The sequence below is a fragment of the Spodoptera frugiperda genome, chromosome 6 (assembly GCF_023101765.2).
Source record: "Spodoptera frugiperda isolate SF20-4 chromosome 6, AGI-APGP_CSIRO_Sfru_2.0, whole genome shotgun sequence".
Taxonomy (NCBI): Eukaryota; Metazoa; Arthropoda; class Insecta; order Lepidoptera; family Noctuidae; genus Spodoptera; species Spodoptera frugiperda.
The window spans coordinates 12004580-12024169 of record NC_064217.1 but is presented as its reverse complement, the minus strand read 5'-3'; the positions used below and the strand labels follow the sequence as shown (position 1 = coordinate 12024169).

Here is a 19590-nt window from a genome sequence, read left to right as displayed (position 1 = left end):
TTTAAGTAGAACGTTTATAAGTAGACAGATATAATACATACATATTCTTAATTTTATATAAACTTACACATATTTACTTCATAAACAAAGAACTTTCGAGACAAGTACAAATGCAATATTATATATGTATAGAAAATATAGTATTAGGGTATAAGTATAGATAGATACATACTAAGTAGTTAGGTACATACAATTACGGAGTTTTCACAATAAAATATTTATTTAAAATCCTACAAAAATTTGGAACTATATACCGGGGTTCCATTTTAATATTTTATAGCTCGGGTCAATCTGGCCACGTCTAACATACGTAAAATTCTATGTTCAGGAAATAACATGACATTTAATAGCAGTATTGTCATTATTTTAAACAATTTGCTCAGCAAAATTTAGTTTTATAAATTTAATTTCAACTGACAGCTGTCACATTTGACAGCTGTCATATTTGCCAGCTGTCACGTTTGACAGCTGTCAAACATTGTGATTTGTTTGATCATTCGTCATTTGTTACTTAAAATTAGAAGGATTTGCTTTCAATCTATTCATTATCAATTCTATAGACAATAAATCTCATGTGATAAGGATGAACCACTATCACATGGGATATATAACACAAATGGTAAAAAGTGTGTGTACATTATATAACGGCATTACGTCCCGTAATGTGTACCTCTGCCTACCCCTTCGGGGGTAAAAAGGCGTGATGTTGTGTATAGATAAATATTTATGTCATACATAAAAAACAATATCTATAGTCATGTTATTTTCTAAACATTATATAAACACCAACTATAAATAAAATGTATAGAGAATATAGATAGAGCTACATTCTACAATAACAAACCTTGTGTCCCTATATATTAGGTTCAGTTTACAATATTTTTGAGTAAATCATTTTATATCTACGTATACATTTACTTTTCTTACTGTTACCTATATGTGATATTCGATATTTTAACAAATATTTATTAAAAGTGACAACCAAACAGACTAAATTCCTTTGAACACGACTTCGTATAATACGCGAATAATATGCGCACAGATCTAAATCAAAACGAGCATTTAATATTCTTACAATGGCTTTATTGGGCTTTTATTTTACCCATGTGACACAAAGCCTATGGTATGAGATGTTTATTGTCATTGTGACAGTCTAAAGCCACAAGAATATGTGCGCCTCAAAGAGCCATCAGACCACCTCAGATGGGGCCCAGTAGGGCTGTTGCCTGTTCCGGAGCTACGGACTACCTAGCAGGTTTACCAGAACTCCAGCTCGAAAAGCAGGAGTAAGAACAAGGTAGTTTTTATTCAGTAAGAGTCTGATACACCCTCTCGTCTCTCAAAAATCATAGGATGATTTTCCCCCTTTGAAAAAAAAGCCATAAGAATCATTTCTAATCGTTATGACATTTTGACTACAAATAGTGAGTGACGACACGACATTAACACAACAACATTGCAAAACAACCTTTCCTCAAGTCACGACAATTAATCAAACAAATTATTGTAATACTGGTAAACTCATACTCTCTCTTCCTTCAGGGTAGTTTCCTCACCATGATAGCGAGGGCCTCATGAGGAGGAGGGACATTAAAGACGGGAGTGCCGGAGGAGTCGAGGTACTCGTCGTAGCGGACCGTGCGGATCACTTCCATGCCCAAGGAGCTGCAGATACGCTGCGAGAACGCGCCTGTTGCGTCCGCTTTGAACAGCTGTAAAAAAGGGAAAATGGAAATTAGTATGTAGCGTATCGTATATTATTATATTTTAAAAACTAACGTTCAAACATGACGTCTTTTATCCCCGAAGGGGTACGCAGAGGTACATATTAGGACGTAATGCCGCTATACAATGTACACCCAGTTTTCACCATTTGTGTTGTAAGTCCCATGTAATAGGCGGCTTTCAAAATCTTTCTGTAGAAATGTAATAATATACTAAATAGAAATTTTGTCACCTTTTGGATGAATAATACCTAAATTACCTTATACCTAAATTATTTTACCGAAGTGTACCTTAAAAATTGTTCATTAAAATTTGTAGATAAATAACAAACATTACTAGCGTGACTATCGTAAGTATGTACTGCATACACATTACTGTGACAGATATAGGTCAGTGGAGCAAGAGAGGGGTTCCGACAGCGCGGGGCCAGATATACCATGGCGTTAAAGGAGGGGAACTCACATCAAAACAATAAGAAAATAAATTACGATCGGGGGAAATTCCACTACTGGTACACATATACAATACAGTGATACCCAAAAACTATGGCGAGGTTAACTTTGAGGATAAAGTAATGATAGAAAATTAAGAATGTTTTAAGTATTGGTTAAGTAAAACAAATTAAAACACTTTTAATTAATTGTGTAGACAGCTTTATGAAAATGAAAAGACTGACGTTTGTTGATGAATCGAAAGAGGTATGTACGATTCGTAGCAATTGGCGTCCCATTGTCTCTACTTGCCCCCAAGAAAGACAGGCGTGAGGTTATGTATGTATGTATGTAAAAGTAGAAGTTACAAAAGTTATACTTCTGCAAAACTGTACAACAGTTGTAAGCAGATATAGCTTCTATTTACAATCTGCTCTTGCATCCTAATTTTTCTCGACAAGATTTTGCTTATTATCAATCGATCATTTGGATTCAGTCTTAGAGGGATTCTATTCATCACTATCATACCTTAAATCCATTTTGTTTAGCAATATCTATGCTGCGAGACATCAGCTCCTTGGCCAGGCCGCGTCCCCTTGCTTGCTGATCCACGGAGATGATCCTGCATTCCAGAATTTTGTCCACCTGGAATTTATACGAAATGGTCGATCAGACTTGATTTAAGGGAGACCTTATCTGGATGAATATAATAATTATGTAGATTGAAGGAGAGGTTTATTTGTTAGAATTTTAATAAAGCAAGTTTTTTCAACTGACTTAATTATTACCTATACTATTGGCTTATTCACGTAACTGTTTGACGAGGAACTCCACTAGTTACAAGCCATGTCTAGCATGGCTTGAACTTAGTGGAGTTCCTCGCTGTCTGGCTGTCGCTGGCTTATATGGGTTATAGGTTGACTAAAATCTGCCTATTTTCAATAGTAACCAACTTCTTTCGAACACTTTTGAGTTTATAAAATGTGAAGTTACTTGAAACTTGAACTTACTTGAAACGTGTTGAACAGATCCAGCTCCTGGCTGACAGAGTACAAGATGGTGAATATCTTGTTGTACTTCTCGTCGGAGGACTGCTGGATCTTCTCGATAGACTGCTCGATGTCTCCGGGTCATAAGATGCCGTTCAGACCCACTCCCAACACCTGCAAACAGTTTTAGGTACGTATTTATATGGACAGTTTGACAAAATTAGTATTTGCCGCACTCAGACTCATTTAATTATTACTTAAACCAGTCCTTAGTAATTGTTTTCAATACAAAATCGTTACTAAGGAATAGCTTAAGTAATCATTAAATGACTCTAAGTGCGGCAGTATCAGTGTTTTTTTTATACAGCATTAGTTGCAATTTTAGACCGCAAAAAAATGGCTTGACATTGTAACTAAACTTTTCTTACATACCTAAATAATAACAATAACACCGAGTTCAAATGATCATGGTATGGTGTCATACCAGATGTAGACATGGCATACTGATTATAGACTAATTCTATAACAAAGGAACTCTTTTTAACAAAGCAACTGATTAGTCACCGTATCTCCTTCAACAGCAGCGACGGACAATCCATCAGCGATGGTGACGGCGCAGAGCCTCTCCAGCGCCGCGTGAGGCTCCCCCCTCTGGCACAGGGAGACCGCCTTGTTCAGGGGCTCGTCAGCGAAGAAGTTGTTCCGCAGGTGCAGTATCACAGCCTCGCTCATGTCAGGGGTTATCGTTACGAAGCGCGCCATCTGTACAGAGCAATTGCAGGATTTGGAAAAAAGAGTTTGTCATATATTGGTTGATACATCATTGTTTTCAATTAGAGCAGACAGAGGCCCATAGTTGGGACATATTACTATATTAAAATTGTAGACCACTCTATACACCATGAATGCATTAAAGTGAATTAATTTGATATTGAGTTAGACATCTTTTTCCAGTGAAAGGAGATGGCTAAATGACTGACCCAGGCATAATAACAAGAATACCGTACGAATTTCACGCTAACCCGTATCATTTAAATATTCACTTATGAATTATTTTGTGTTTAGCTAATTCTTATAACTTGGTGAACAAAAATTAACAAAAATAAGTTTCATAAATGATTTTTTTCTGTTGTGGTTTGACATGTCAACACGGAAGTAGGTACTGCAAGCTATTATTAGGACATTAGTTTCCCCGAAAATCAAATCGAAATAATTAAACGAACATCAATTTTTAATAACGGTAATATAATGACTTTTTTCTGAAACCAAATAATTGTAAATGTTTTGATCGACACAAAATATATATTTTGTACTAGCTTTTGCCCGCGACTTCGTTCGCGTGGAATAGTGACTTCCGGCAAATTTTTGGTTTTAACCACATAGTTCCCGATCTCGCGGGATCTCTTCAAAAATGGTGTGGAAGATATTCCAGGGAACTCTTCAAAAATCAACATAATGAGCTCTGCGTTTGAATTTAATAGATGTATACTCACTTAGGGCATTGAAAAAATAGTTTAAAAACGGACTTAAACTAACTTAAAACTAAAGAAAGCTACGAATTACGAATTTATAAAAATTAAAAAAGAAACTATATTACAACCTATTATATCCTCTATTATTTCTATTATCTATCATATCCTCTATGCTATAATAACCAAGCTTAAACTAAATAATTTAAAAGAAACGACTTAAATCTAATCTAATTAATTTATAAATTAGACTTACAATTTTATTAAAAAAACTAACTACAGTAACTACTAATAATCGATATCAAACTAAACCTACGTTAAATAGTTTAACCAAAAAACCAGGAAAACCCAACAAATAAACTTATTAATTGACAAATACAACGAAACCAATTTAGAATATACGAAACAGCAGGACCACTACAGACAAATAATCATACGACTGATAATACACTTTTTCTACGATAGTACCGAAGCGCTCGGCCGATACCCAACCAAATGAATGTAACGAAACCATAGCGCGATCTATTTCGATCCCAACGCCATCTATCGAGGATAAAGACAACTTGGATTATTTATTTATACTCCGTTCGGGCATTTTCTTTGTACTAAAAGTTTAATTATATTGATATTATTTTTTTCATACCTTTTTACTATTTATTTACTTTTTTCGATGAATTAAAACAATAACATGAACCGAAGTCGTGTAACGATCGACATAGAATTATCTATACTCCGTTAGAGCATTTTCTTTGTACTAAAGTTTTATTATATTGATATTATTTTTTTCATACCTTTTTACTATTTATTTACTTTTTTTCGATAAATTAAAACAATAACATGAACCGAAGTCGTGTAACGATCGACATAGAATTATTTATAAATAATTTATTTCTTATTTTTATTTTTTGATTTTTGAAATAAAAATATATCTATGTCCTTTCTAAGGTTCTAAACTATATCTGTACCAAATTTCAACCAAATCCGTCAAATAGTTGCGGAGATTAATGGTATAAGCATAGAATGTTCGACGTGATTCTTTAATTTGACATAACTTTTTTATTTATGAACCGATTGACATGAAACAAACACTAAATGTAAATTTAAGCATCCCACAATATATTCGTGAAAACCGCATCCAACTCGGATCAGCCGTTTCTGAGATTAGCGCGCACAGACGAACAGACAAACAGACAAACAGACAAACAGACAAACAGACAAAAAAAAGTTAATTACATTTTTGGGTTCGACATCGACATAACAATAACCCCTGCTATTTTTTTTATTTTTATTTTCAATGTACAGACAGCACTTTTCTACGATTTTATTATATGTATAGATAAGATTGCACAATCTTACTATATAATTTTGTGTCTGTCCTTGGTTACTTTGTGTTCATTATCTAGTATAAGCAGAATTGTTTACCTATCTACCTCATATATAAATAACTTTCGGCTCAGGTACATCAAAACGCCTTGATAAAAGTTCACAGCAATGTTGTGGTTTGAAGTTTTTGTAACGTTGTTTGACGTAGGAACGCTACTTTATTTTCAGGATTGCGCAGATATGCCAAGTTTCTGGACCTTCTTAATTACAAAATATCAATTTTTAATTATGCAGCTTTATTTATTGCTAGGCACCATATTTATACAATATTTATTTGTACGGGTTACGACGTCCATACTTTGGTTTAGCCATGTCCTTTCTCTGTCAAATTTTTGGCTTGACCCGGCAATAAATTCCGAATTCAGAGTTCCTAATTACGTAATACAAAATCTAGAAGATGAAAAATACTCTGCGGTGTTATTAAGGTTTCTATTCAAATAATTAAACCAAAGAATGTGAATGTGACTTATAGGTATTTAAAACAAAAATTATACCTTTACGGAGCTTTATGGGTACAAATATAGAAAGAAAATAAGTGGAATAACTAATCGAATGTTGAAGTTATTGTATAATAGTATAAATAGTTAATAGTGAAGGAATATTTGATGAAAGACCTAGATTCCAAGCCACCGTAATTACTGATTGGCATTTTCTGAGAACTTTTGCCTTTACCGGTAATTTCGGTAAATAATGTATGAAGGTGCAAAAGGGGTACGAATTCCATACAAGTCTTTAATGACTTTAGGAAACTTACAAATTTAATTGTTTAATACTTATTGACGAATATTTAGTTTATTGGCAATAAGTTTTGTGTCAAACTATTCTGCGAATACAAAGTGTAATGCGTTTATTGAGTTAGGAATTCGATAAATGTATTTTAGGAATGAAAGTAACAAGCTGTACTTTTCATCATCAAAACAGCCTATTAGTAGCCACTGCTAACCAAAGCCTCTTCTTGCATGGAGAAGGCAAGAATCAGCCATTTTTACGTTATTGAGTAAGAAACAAACAAATACAAACTTTCGCATTCATAATATAACTAAGATTAGTAGTTACCACAAGGTAAAAACATACACGTATGTACATATACACAATAGACATATACATTGTAGGTATAAACACAAGCTGACAAGCGCTTAATCAAACTGTAAACATTGACGGCGTAGCTTTTACGAGTGGCCGCGAAGTTGGTAGCAGTATATTTTCCAATACATTTGGCGGGAGATGGGTGTGTCGATACGATGGCGGTGCGATTCGGACCGACCTCTCCCGAGGGCTATCGAACGACTTCTTTGTAATTGTAGTACGGTAACATAACAAGACGCTATATAGTTGTTCTAGGTAGGGTATATAGAGGGATGTGAAAGCAGGTATGTTTCGATAATGTTGAGATCACTAAAGCCTATTCATTCTCCTTTCCTTTCTCATTTATAAAACGCAAGATTTATTTCCTTAATTATTTGTTTGTAAACGCACCCACGGGTGCGTTTACAAACAAATAAGTTCACATACACGTGACACCATGGATAAAATAAAAGCGTGACACTCAGACCCGAAAAAACTATTTGTGGATCACCCAAAGAGTTACACAGTGCAGGAATCGACAACGCTACACGTTACACGACAGCCTGTTGCCCAGCCACCGCGCCAACAGTGCAGTCTAACTAGTCTTTGTGGTAGGTGCATTAAAACTTGTACAAAAAGATTTTTCTAGATTTGTTATAACCATAAAACAATGAAATGGTTCGGTAAAAGAATGTACCATTAAATGTATACTATATACTGTTAACTCCGACTCGGTGCCCGCAAAGCGAAGGGAATATAATGAATAATGTAATACTTCGAAGCGTTCTCTAGAGGTACACTCTTATACGCCGACATTTTTTGTTACAATACGTTTTACTTTAACAAATCTTGATTTCATTTACCAAAATTATGGTTAAATCATTGTTTTACTAAGTACACTCTATATAAAAAACTTAAAAACCATTCTAATTTTACTCGATAGTGGCCAACCTCCGACGTTATTACCAATAAAAAAGTCACAGAGCACAATCTTGTTCTCTTGTTGTACGGTACTTGCTTCATTGACACCAGAATGTAATTTTTTTACGTTTGGCCGCTATCTCGCCTGATGGTAAGTGATGATGCGACCTACGATGGAGCACGTATGCCTATAAGCAACCTATTCACTCGGGCTTTGAAGACATCCAGGTTATACCCATCAGAAAACACATGAACCTCATCATTATAAGATAATAAACAAAGCCACGATTTCAATCGTTTGATGTCATCGAATAACGTAGAATTACATGTATATGAACGCGTCATTAACTCTGTGACCTCCCCAGTCGTGCCGGTCACTGAAACATCGTATCTCGGTACGAATTGATGACTGCCACAAACTTCGCGGTTCATTAACTTACGCGGTCGTACAGGACTCATGTTATCAGCGAATTGTATTTGAAATAGTTGTGTTTTTGTGTGCAGAACAATAGTTAAATAGAGGTAGTCATAGATACCTGTTTATATTAAGTTTAAAAGTAAATTCCAATATCGTTTCGTTTTCCAATTTAGTTTTTTCTGTCTATGGCGTGCTGTGATAGATAGGCGTGATGATAAGTTGTATTGTAGTTTTATGTATCTAGTGTAAACCATTAAACCAACAAAAAAGTGTTATACATCGTCTCACCGACTCTTTTTTTTTTGAGGAGAGAAAATCATCCAATGATTTCTCTCACCTTAGGCGAGGCGAGAGCGAGTGTCAGACTCTTACTGACTAAAAACCACCTCGTTCCTACTCCTGTTTTTCGAACCAGAGCCCCAGTAATCTGCTAGGCAGTCCGCAACTCCGGGATCATCTCACCCTAGTGTTAAGTTTCCGAAATCCTCATATCGAAATTAACATTTGACTCATAATCATCCTTTAAAAGCACTTATGTTAAATCCAATCGAAAAGAAATACATTCAATAAAACATTATCGTCAATAGCTTTTAACCAACCTAAACATCGCTTACAGTTACGTACACAGCCTCACACAATACACACCCACATACATACAATATTGTCACAGAATTCTATTCAATAGCCTTTAACAAAGCGTGAAGACACAGTACATCAAGCTATTGTAGTAAACAAACGTCTAGTCTATGGCAGGGAGGCTCCTACTATGATAATTAATCATTTCACATGCCCTGTCGCCTGCAAGGACGCTACGCCGCTACGAAGCTACGGGCTACGCGCTACGGGCTACGAGCTACGACATGGCATATATTTGTAGTTTGTACAGTGATGTTCTAATTTAACTTTGGTCTTGGTTAGTTATGGTGTGTGGATGTCTAATTGAATGTTCCAATAGAGGGATGGTTCAGGGTAAAGATAAATAAAGACGTTTGACGGTGTTGAGATGATTTTTTGATATAGTTCATGTACTTTTATGAGAAATGTTGTATCTTTGAATGATTTTGCGAGCACTAAAAAAAGTTATATTCTGTGTAGTCTGCATAACTCTGAACCCGACCTCTTTAACGAACAAGAAAGTCTCACGAATTTAATTAAAAACAGTTTGAAACTCCATTAAAGTTAAAATAAAAAACTTTGCGGTCCAGAAACCCGTCGGCTCTATAGTTTCGCAATTCGCAGTCCTTATTGAATAGGCTTTGTCGCTGGGAGGGAGGGAGGTCTGAGAGGAATTCCGCCCGTTCCCTCAGGCCCTCACGAGGCTATATTGCGAACCATTAGTCGAGAAATTTTTGACAAGAACAGAATTAAAGAGGGCTTTTGAGCTTGTTTGATGAATGTTTGGCCGCTTTGGGATGGTCTAATTACTAAAATAAGTTATATTGATAACTTTTAAACTTCTACAAAATCCCTGAAATATTATGTAATTGTTGTATATTTTAAATATAATAAAGCCGAAGTAATTTTATATGTGGATTGAACCATAAGTCTAATCAGTGTCGTTTCAAAAACTATAAGTGTAAACAGTGAAATATTAAAGGTCATTTACGTAGGATGTGTTCTATGGAGGACAAAGTAAAGTACGTGGATGATGGTAACGTGAACGATAGTGACGAAGATTCGTTGCGTAAAAAAAAGCCAATGACGGAACGCTGATAATATAATATATGTAATAGTAACCTAGGCACCTATTTCTGTACTTTAGAATAAATGTGTCTAACTACAAAAATACGTTTATCATGTACTTAAACAAAACAACTACGATTTTTAGGACAATTGTCTCCACCCACTCAAATCGTAGACATATATCAGTCAATATGTATGTTCATCATAATTATAGTATAGAAAAATATATGTTGTGTATCAAATGCCTCGATAGCCTTCGAAACATATAGTAATAAAGGTATAACCATAACATTATGTAATCACATTAGTACTAATAGTTCAATTTCTTGAAAGCCAATCATTCTTAATGCCATCCTTCATATTAAGCTCGAAATGAAAATGGACTTTATGTGTAAAGTCATAAAGTTGGAAACTCATTGGAGGGGAACGAGATCGGGACCTGATTACTGAAGTGGATCCTATCGATTCTAGGCAGCGGCGATGTCGAAGACAAATTGATTTGGATAATACTATAAACGCCTTTCTAGGTCATTTTACCTTCTAGATTGAGAAGATTTTAGTTCAAAGCTTCGATATAATTATGAAAGAGAAACAAGCTTCAATAGCAACAAGTGCAAGTCCACTGCTTGACCTTAGGTCTCCTCTACTAAAGGAGGTTTGCTATCATCTCCATGCTTGGCACATTACACACATAAAGTCAAAGCATTTATTTCAATAATCCTAAATTAGGCACTTTTGAAACGTCGAATTGAATTGTCCGTCAGTCCTGTCTGTCAGTGAAGCTAGGGGTTCGTTCCAAAGCACATCACATCGACAGCCTTTAAGTGGCCAGTGCTGACCAAAGGCCTCTTCTCACACGGAAAACGTATGGGCATTAATCACCCCGCTTATTCAAAGCGGGTTGGCGATTTCAAACTTATAATTAGAAATTATAAGCACAGGTGTCCTCACGATGTGTTCCATCACCGTATGTTAGTGGTGTCTAAATAATCGTAGAAAGTAAACATAACTCAGAAAAAGTAACATTGATACTTTTCCGTTGGTAGGTATCGAGCACGCACCCTCATGCATGAGAACTAGGCGTTTTAAATCTCCGGGCCACCACGACAACAGTTTCAACAAGTGTTGTAATCATCTTAGTTTAAAAGTTTCAGATTTATCAATAAAAACTGGGTCTAGGTCTCTAATATCATGTCATTTGACATTACTGAAAAACTATTCTTTAATCGTCTCTTAGTCAGTTCCTGACACACCCGCAGAAAGAATAGAAATGGAGGCATTTGCCTCCATTTATCATACTATCATATGTATCATACTCTGCTATAGCCACGCGGCTTACCTTTGTTATTTTCACTTGAGTTTCACACTCGCCTACGAAGTAAATTATTTCATCTATGTTCGCAAAATACTGAGACAAGGTCTTTGAGGCTTGAAACATAGGGTGATGCCACCTCGTTAATTAAACATTGTCTAAAGGACCAGTAATTAATGGGACGACCGCATGATTATACTGCTTCATTTATTTATTACTAGTTTCTGCCAGCGGTTTCGTTCCCGTGGGATAAAAAGTATTCTATCACCAAAGTCAGCTCATACCCTGTATGTATACCAAATTTCATCAAAATCCGTTCAGTAGTTTTAGCGTGATTGGCGGACAAACATTCGAACAAACTTTCACATTTATAATATTGTAATAGTGTAATATCTTCTGTATTTAACGATAATAACAAAAGCGTTCATGTCTGTGTTAGTATACAATAATAAACAGATGACTAACGTTACTATGAGGCGCCTTTTACCATCAAATTTTTTATAAATATTAACCCAACGAAATTAAAGTCGTTTACCAATAACCACAAGTTCCACCTCTCAGAGTCTTTACGGTACTGTACCAGTACTTAAAACTTTCTGAAATTACAAAGACGTTTTCCAATTGAACATTCCAACTACTGATGGACCATCTAATTGAAACTTAGATATTTTAGTCTTAGCTTTTATTATTATTCAGTCTAAGTATTTTAGTTCTTATTAGAATAATAAACACATCAATAAATATTTATAAATGAAACGCAAAAAATGGAATCTAGAGAATTATTATTTATTTCCTCTATAAAATTAATTGTCAAACGCTTCAAAGCTCGGACATTATTATTGTCCAGCGAATATGGTGCACAACAAAGGATAGGGGAACGTATAATAAATAGCTAAATGGGTCGCCATTCCGGTCCGCCTTCATACAAAGCACGCGAGCGTCCTTTGAGTACATTTAAGACTTGTAGAAGTAGAAGTAGATAGACAGATATAGAGTAAATTTATATGATAAATCTTCACAAATTTTATTAACACATTAAACGCTAGCAGAGGATTTGCCGTCAACAGATTTTTGTTGGCAGTCAAAGTCTTAATAAAAGACAAATGATTTTATATTACAATTGTTTGTCTTTTATTACTTCAAGAGGTACAGGAATGCAAGAAGGTTTCTGTCGATAATAATAGTTTTCATTTTTAAATATCGTGACTAAAAACAAGGATAGGCTAAACTAGGAAGACTGGTTTGATACAAATAATGATGAATTTAAATCAGTTAATTATTATGTCATCGGCTCACTCACGTAACTGTTTGACGAGGAATTCGACTAGTTTCACACGATGTCGTATGTCGCGGAATGCTGCTCATGAATATGAGCTTCTAGCATGGATTGAAACTAGTTGAGTTCTTCGTCAAACAATTTCCCCAGTGCTCAACTATGTGTTCTAATGAATATGACTGATGGAAGAGAAACACATTCACAGCAGTATAACATAGCACATCTCTTGTGGAAAAGCACTCTTATACTATGAAATAAAAAATCTGATGCATAAGAAAGATGTGGTGCTCATCCATACTAAACTGTATTGTCCTGTATCCATAATTAATCAGCTAGAACATTAAGCGGCAACCTTTTGCTGCTTCCAAAGCATTTCATTAAAATATAAAAAGGGTCTTTAGAATAGTAATCACTAAATGAAAAGAATATAATGATAAGTTTTCATCAAAATGTTATTATTTTAGACATTCTTTAATATTGCTGTTATTCACGAATTGTACCTCACGACTTAGGAAGAATTTCAATAACCAACATAATACTTTACAAAGAATTTACAATCTACACTTTGAATCGAGCTTTACTAGAGGACTGACCGTCAGACAGACATTGTTAATATTGTTATATTTGCTTTCACGATTTTTTCTACTTAGCCACTTTCGAACCACGGACCACATGCCTAATTTTGTAGGAAATTAGTTGTACTATAACCTCCAGGGAAGAATACGTCGAATTCAAAGTCACCCTGTATAGACTACATCACACAACCTGTGCAAAGTGTTTGTTACATTGCATACGTTCATCTCTACCCACCCCTTGGGCAATAAAAAAACAGCTACGTTATGATTTTGTCAAATCTTAGGACTTTATAATCGATAATCAAATACAAAAGCCACTTAGCTGCACACCGTATGCTGAAAATACATTTACAAGCGGAATGAAAACTATAAATTCATTATATTGTTAGTGTAGCAAGTTAGTAACCAAACGCTGACCTATATAAAGTATAAAAAAGTAATCAATAAGCAAATAAATACTCCTTACTAGACTACCTTTACAAAGCTACCTCATAAAATAGTTCCCTTTATAAAAATGAAGGCAGGTAGGAATATTCCCGGAGACGGCTTTACACGGAGCTCTTATACCTCGCAGGATAATATCGAGCGATTTTACGACCTGACGACTTCCAACCGAGATAGTATCTACAGAGCGAGCGTGGCAACTGATTTATTTACAGTTTTTATAGTTATATAGTATAGTCACTTATAGTCGGACAGTTTGTATACTTAGTCACTTTTAGTTGGTAACTACGAGTACTATATTTTAGAATAGATCTAAGAATTTAAGATAAAGATTATTAATCACTGTTGTTAGCAGTGTCTAAGTAGTCCTTGTCGTGGATGTATCCTTCACGGTAGATACGTGACTTTAAAACTTGTAGTTCACAAGTTTCGATAAACAACAAGAAAGAAAGAAAAGAGACTTTATTTGAAAGAAATTGCAATCTCATTTCAATTTATAATATGATTTATAAGTTACACACGATACCTTACGATAAAACTGTGCAATTTTAACTGTACAGTTAAATCGAAGGTCCATATACCTACACATCTTACAATAATGTGATCTATGTATCTATGTGGATACAACACCTATATACCTAGAAAGATACTCCTACTCACATCAAGTCAAATAGGTATATACTGTACACAACCATAAGTACAAGGCTGTATCTATATACCAGTTTTAGGCTCTGCCCGGGAGCCCTAATTGAAAAGGTATTGCCGGCGCGCAAAACCGTTGAGTAAGGCCCGTTATTGACGGATAAAAAACGGGCAATATACCGAAGTTCCCAATATCAATCATTCCTCGACGTAGCTCGTTTTAATACTTTATATTGGAGCTGTAAAATGTATGTATGTATAATACTTTCACAGTTATATGTATTTATTGAAAAGTATGCACATATTCATATATTCCATAATAGGGATGTTGACGGGGTATTAAAATTAAAAATGTATTTAGTCCATCAGTTAGGTAATGAAAAAATATTAGCCACGTATTTTTTTATTTTGTCATATAAGATAACAATACTTAGAAAAAACGTCCGTTACCTAGAAGTAACGTCCCGCGAGATTTCAAATCAGATTATCTTTGAAAGTATTAGTTTCCGTTAAAAACATACTTGTCTAATGTTTTAAAATAATCCACAAGATGGACATTAAAATAAAAATTAGTTATCTACCATATTCCATATGTGTATGTATGTACCTACTTATCTACCAACAAAAATACAAAATACTCGAACCTAACCTAGGTACTTATGTATTCTTATTTTCTTTCTTTTATTTTCCCTTTATAGTTGGTAGTTAGTAATTACACAGTTTGATTGCAACGCCGTATGCATAATATATGCATCAATGCTGCTTACTATTTAATAATTAAGAACTTAAATTGAATGAGTGTGGAGGCCATGTTTAAGAAGGCTTTAATTATGTTTTTCATAACGTTCATTTACGTTTATTGCTTATTATATTATTACATGCTGTTTACAAAATATATGCTGATCTAAAACTTTTTCTAGAGATGTTATAATAAAACAATGTATAGATAATCCGCGCGCGTTGCTTATGATGAAGAGTCCCTCTATAAATCGAAACTAGTAGAGCTTTTCTCAATGTATTTACGTGAACAAATCGTTATTTTTAGTTAATTTAGTATATTCCACGATAGTTGTTATGAAAATAATGTGAAAATATTTATATTTTTCATACCTATGTAGGTATATGAGTAAACATTAAGATGCTTAAGCTATTAATTAAGAATTATTTGCAAACGTTTAAATATACATTCCTCATCGCGTTTTTGTTCAAATTAATTATCTAAAATAAAAATAAAGTCTTTCAGATAAAAGTAAATTTCCAACACATACAAGAAAAAAGCTCTTTAAAATAATAATAAAATCGAAATATCCCCAAAAATAATATAATAAACAGCAAATCAAAATCAAACTATCCTCAAAAAATTTAGTTCTCACTTTTACCTAAACATTACAAGTTCATAGTAAACAATCTTCAAGATAAACTCAAACCGTCCAATATTCGAATACAGACGAAAGTCAAAGCCTCTACATCTCCGGCCCGGACCATAAAAGCAAACGAAAAAAAAAACAAAACGTCAAATAAACACAAAGACAAAAGCCATTATATTTCAAATTCAAATAGAGAACATTTTCCGAGTGTCAAAGGCACGTACTACATACAGTGTAGTAGCAAGGAGGTTGTTAAAAAAAAAAGAAGGGAAAATGCTTGTTGTGGAGTCGTACTCACCGTGCGAAGGCTTCAAGCTCCCGCTGCGCACTGATAAGGGTCGCGCGCCCTACCCCAGCGAGCGTTGCATAGATTATGCGTGGACCAACGGGGCCGGATTGTAGATATCGACAATTGATTTTAGAAGCATTACCGACGTATTGTATAGCTCTTAATGTTTATTGAAATGGTAATGTGGTTAAGGATGTCTCGTCTAAGATTTATATCGATTGTAACTTATACATTTGTGAGTGAATAAATCTGAACTGAAATAAAAAATGTTATACAATTACTAAGAGAAACTATTTTGTCTAGTAAACTACATGAGTAAATGTAGCGTAGTCCCAAAAGTACGAGAAAACAGAGTAAATGTACCGTGACAAAAGTTTGGCGGGTCTTTCAATATCAAAGTCTTTGGGGAAACGGTTTCTTCAGACGGCTTTCCGTCTGATTTGTTACGGAGATGTGGAAATTGGTGGGTCAAGGTCGTTTCTATGACACGGGGGCTCTTCGTTCGTTCCAGCTTAGCGATGGACGTAAATTGTTTCTTATTGCGCAGGGAATAAAATATCTTCAGGGCCGTTTGAAGAAATAACAAGTGTATCTATAGCTAACTAGGTACTTTTGTATATAGAATTTATGTATTCTGTTATCTCACACAGTGACACTTAGAATATAGTTGTAAAATGTTGTCTAATAAGAATTCGTTTAAAAATTTTAAAACCCGGATTTTGTGTACCAAAACGCAATTATATTATGTTTATAAAGTCAATATTGAAATCGAAATTCTTAACGAAATACATAAATGAATATTGCTGAAACAAAAATTACATTTTACGTAGCAACGTAAAACACGTAGCTGTTAATACTACGGCTACGGTCTCGTAGCAAACTCGTAGCGCGTAGTAACACTACGTACTACGTAACCGGTAAAAAAACAAGCGTACGGTACCTACATTTTGTCGACACACTTATCAAGCGGGTGAACATGAACATTGTTCACATATATTTTCTTTTTAATTAAGGAATTCAAACCTAGTTCTGAAAATAGCCAATAGAACAGGAACATAATAAAAGTATACGATTGTAATGCCATTATGTACCTAGTTATGCACGTTATGTACGTAGTAGTATACCTTCACACGTAGAAGACGCATACATAACGTCACGCCTCTTATACCCTCAAGAGGTAAGCAGAGAAGCAAATATACTATGTAACAAACACTTTTCACTTTCTGAATTTTATATAGGTAATTTTGATTCCAGACTAAGCATCATCATTTATAATTTTTTGCGTATAATTTAGTTTATCTAAATGTAGGTTATAAAGAATTTCAAAAACTAATCTAATAAATTGACAACCAATAGATAAAATAGAAGCAAAATGAGACATTATTACAAACAAACCACGATTACACAAGGCCATTATTACACCTATAGATCAAACGACTCCTTTCCACCAAATTATTACATTATTAGAGACTTTATTATAATCATATAAAGGCGAAAATCCCATGAAAAAATGTACTGTACCACTGTACCTTCTTCCATAGTGTGTCGCGGTCCTAAGCCCCCCCACCCCCTTATTGGGTCACGTAGGATGACGTAGCCCGTAGCCCCGGGAGGAGCGTCTCAAGCATCCTTCTACTTGAGTACTCTACTTAGTCGCCACTAACAATGATACTTAACCACCATGCTCATTTTATATTCAATCGGGATTCTTTGCAACCTTTAGCACCTATTTGTGGGACTTTATTAATGTACTATTTATTAAAGTGTAGGTTTTTTCTTATGTTTTTATACAATCGTTTAAATTAAGAATTTTTACTGTTAAAGTAGGTATAAAAAATCATTACGCCTTTTTTATGGTAGGCAGAGGTGCACATTATGACACGTAATGCCGTAATGTACACACGCTTTTCACAATTTATGTTGTAAGCCCCATGTAATAGGCGGTGAGCCTATTGCCATATACCGCATTTCCAGACACCGTGCTTTCAAAAAACCGAAAAATGCCCAGCAATACTTCGCCAAACCCGGGAATCGAGCCCCGAGACCCCTTGAGGGAGGCAATTTGGTTGGTATATTGGCATTATATTCGGCATATTTCCAGATTCGGCGATGTAAGGAGAATTATCAAAAAGTATTACATGTAGTACTTCGCTCGAACTAATAGTCAGATTATCCTCAGTAACATAAAAAAGGATAGGATAAAATAAAATATCTCACTTCTTTAATAACTTTTATTCTTTCATTAAAATATCGACGTGTTTAAGGCATTTTCCTACGATACGCAGATTAAGTATATATTAATACAAATAATAATATTTGTGACTAATTACAATTACTATTAATATTTAAGTATTTGAATAAAATGAATTAATTTTGGTGTGGCGCCATTTTTAAAACAAGACAATCGCTAGTTCGAAACTTCTTTCAGTGATAATAATACATTCCTAACACAGCTTTATACCAATTTATGCTACTGTTATGTTGTTATGTTGTCTTATGTGTTTTATAATATTGACCGAACTTTTATTATTATTATTAACTAGCTGACCCGGCTAGCTTCGTACCGCCCAAACATTATTTACCCACCTTTTAAACCTTCCCTGGACTTCTAAAAATAATTCTAGTATAAAATTTGCTAAATCGGTCCAGCCGTTCTCGAGTTTTAGCGAGACTAACGAACAGCAGTTAAAATAATTTGTAACTTATAATGCGCCAAATAGTGTGTGAGGAACATAACACTATTTAAAGGTTTTATTGACATTTACAGTAAGAAATATCGATGACAAACGTACCACATCAATACAAGTATTTGATCACATTCTTAAACATAAACTAAATTACAATAACAATAATTTGAACTACTGAAACAGAATGCAGATACACTACTATAACTATAGCTATAACAAAGTAAATACTAAATAAATATTTGTACAAGATAAACTGGAAGATAGATAATAAAACATAATAATTTTTACTTGAGTAATATTAATAACACAATTTGTTCAGTTGGTTGCACAACACACGTTGTGCGTGCGGCTATGGGCTCCGGACACAGCTCGAAACTAATCGAGTCACATGAAAAAGTAATGAATGTAAGTCGTAAAACATAATTAAATTAACCATTACTTACATTTAATGAGTAGCACCCGGACAGGGCTTTTGTATTTAAATAAAATGTAGAAAAAGGGTAAAATTAGATCTAATAAAATAAGATATTACCATCTAAAACGATACCAATAGTCCCATACAATACATAAAATTTGTCCATTATTTGTTCAATAAAGGTTTGAATTTTAAATGACAGGTCCCAAATCAGTGCATTTTTGGTAAAACAAACCTTTTTAAATAAGGGACACCATTTTTATTTCTTTATTTTATTCCTACCTTTGGTCTAGCACTGAGATACTTAGAAATATTGCTTATATTAACATTATTTTGTGTTTTTAAGTTCGTATTATATAATTCGAAAGAGTTTCTGGTTTCTCCAAATAAATTAATTACCGTACGTGTTTTAGAGCCGATTTTTCAACAACAGATAATTATTATTTGTAACATAAAATTGACGTCAAAAATTCAATATCATTTCTTCGATAAAGTAATC

General features: G+C 34.3%; 1 pseudogene; it reads right to left on the bottom strand.

Moving 5' to 3' along the window:
* Nucleotides 1–1349: 1349 nt before the first annotated feature.
* LOC118267625 (uncharacterized) lies at nt 1350–16154 on the bottom strand (annotated as a pseudogene).
* Between the last annotated feature and the right edge of the window lie 3436 nt (nt 16155–19590).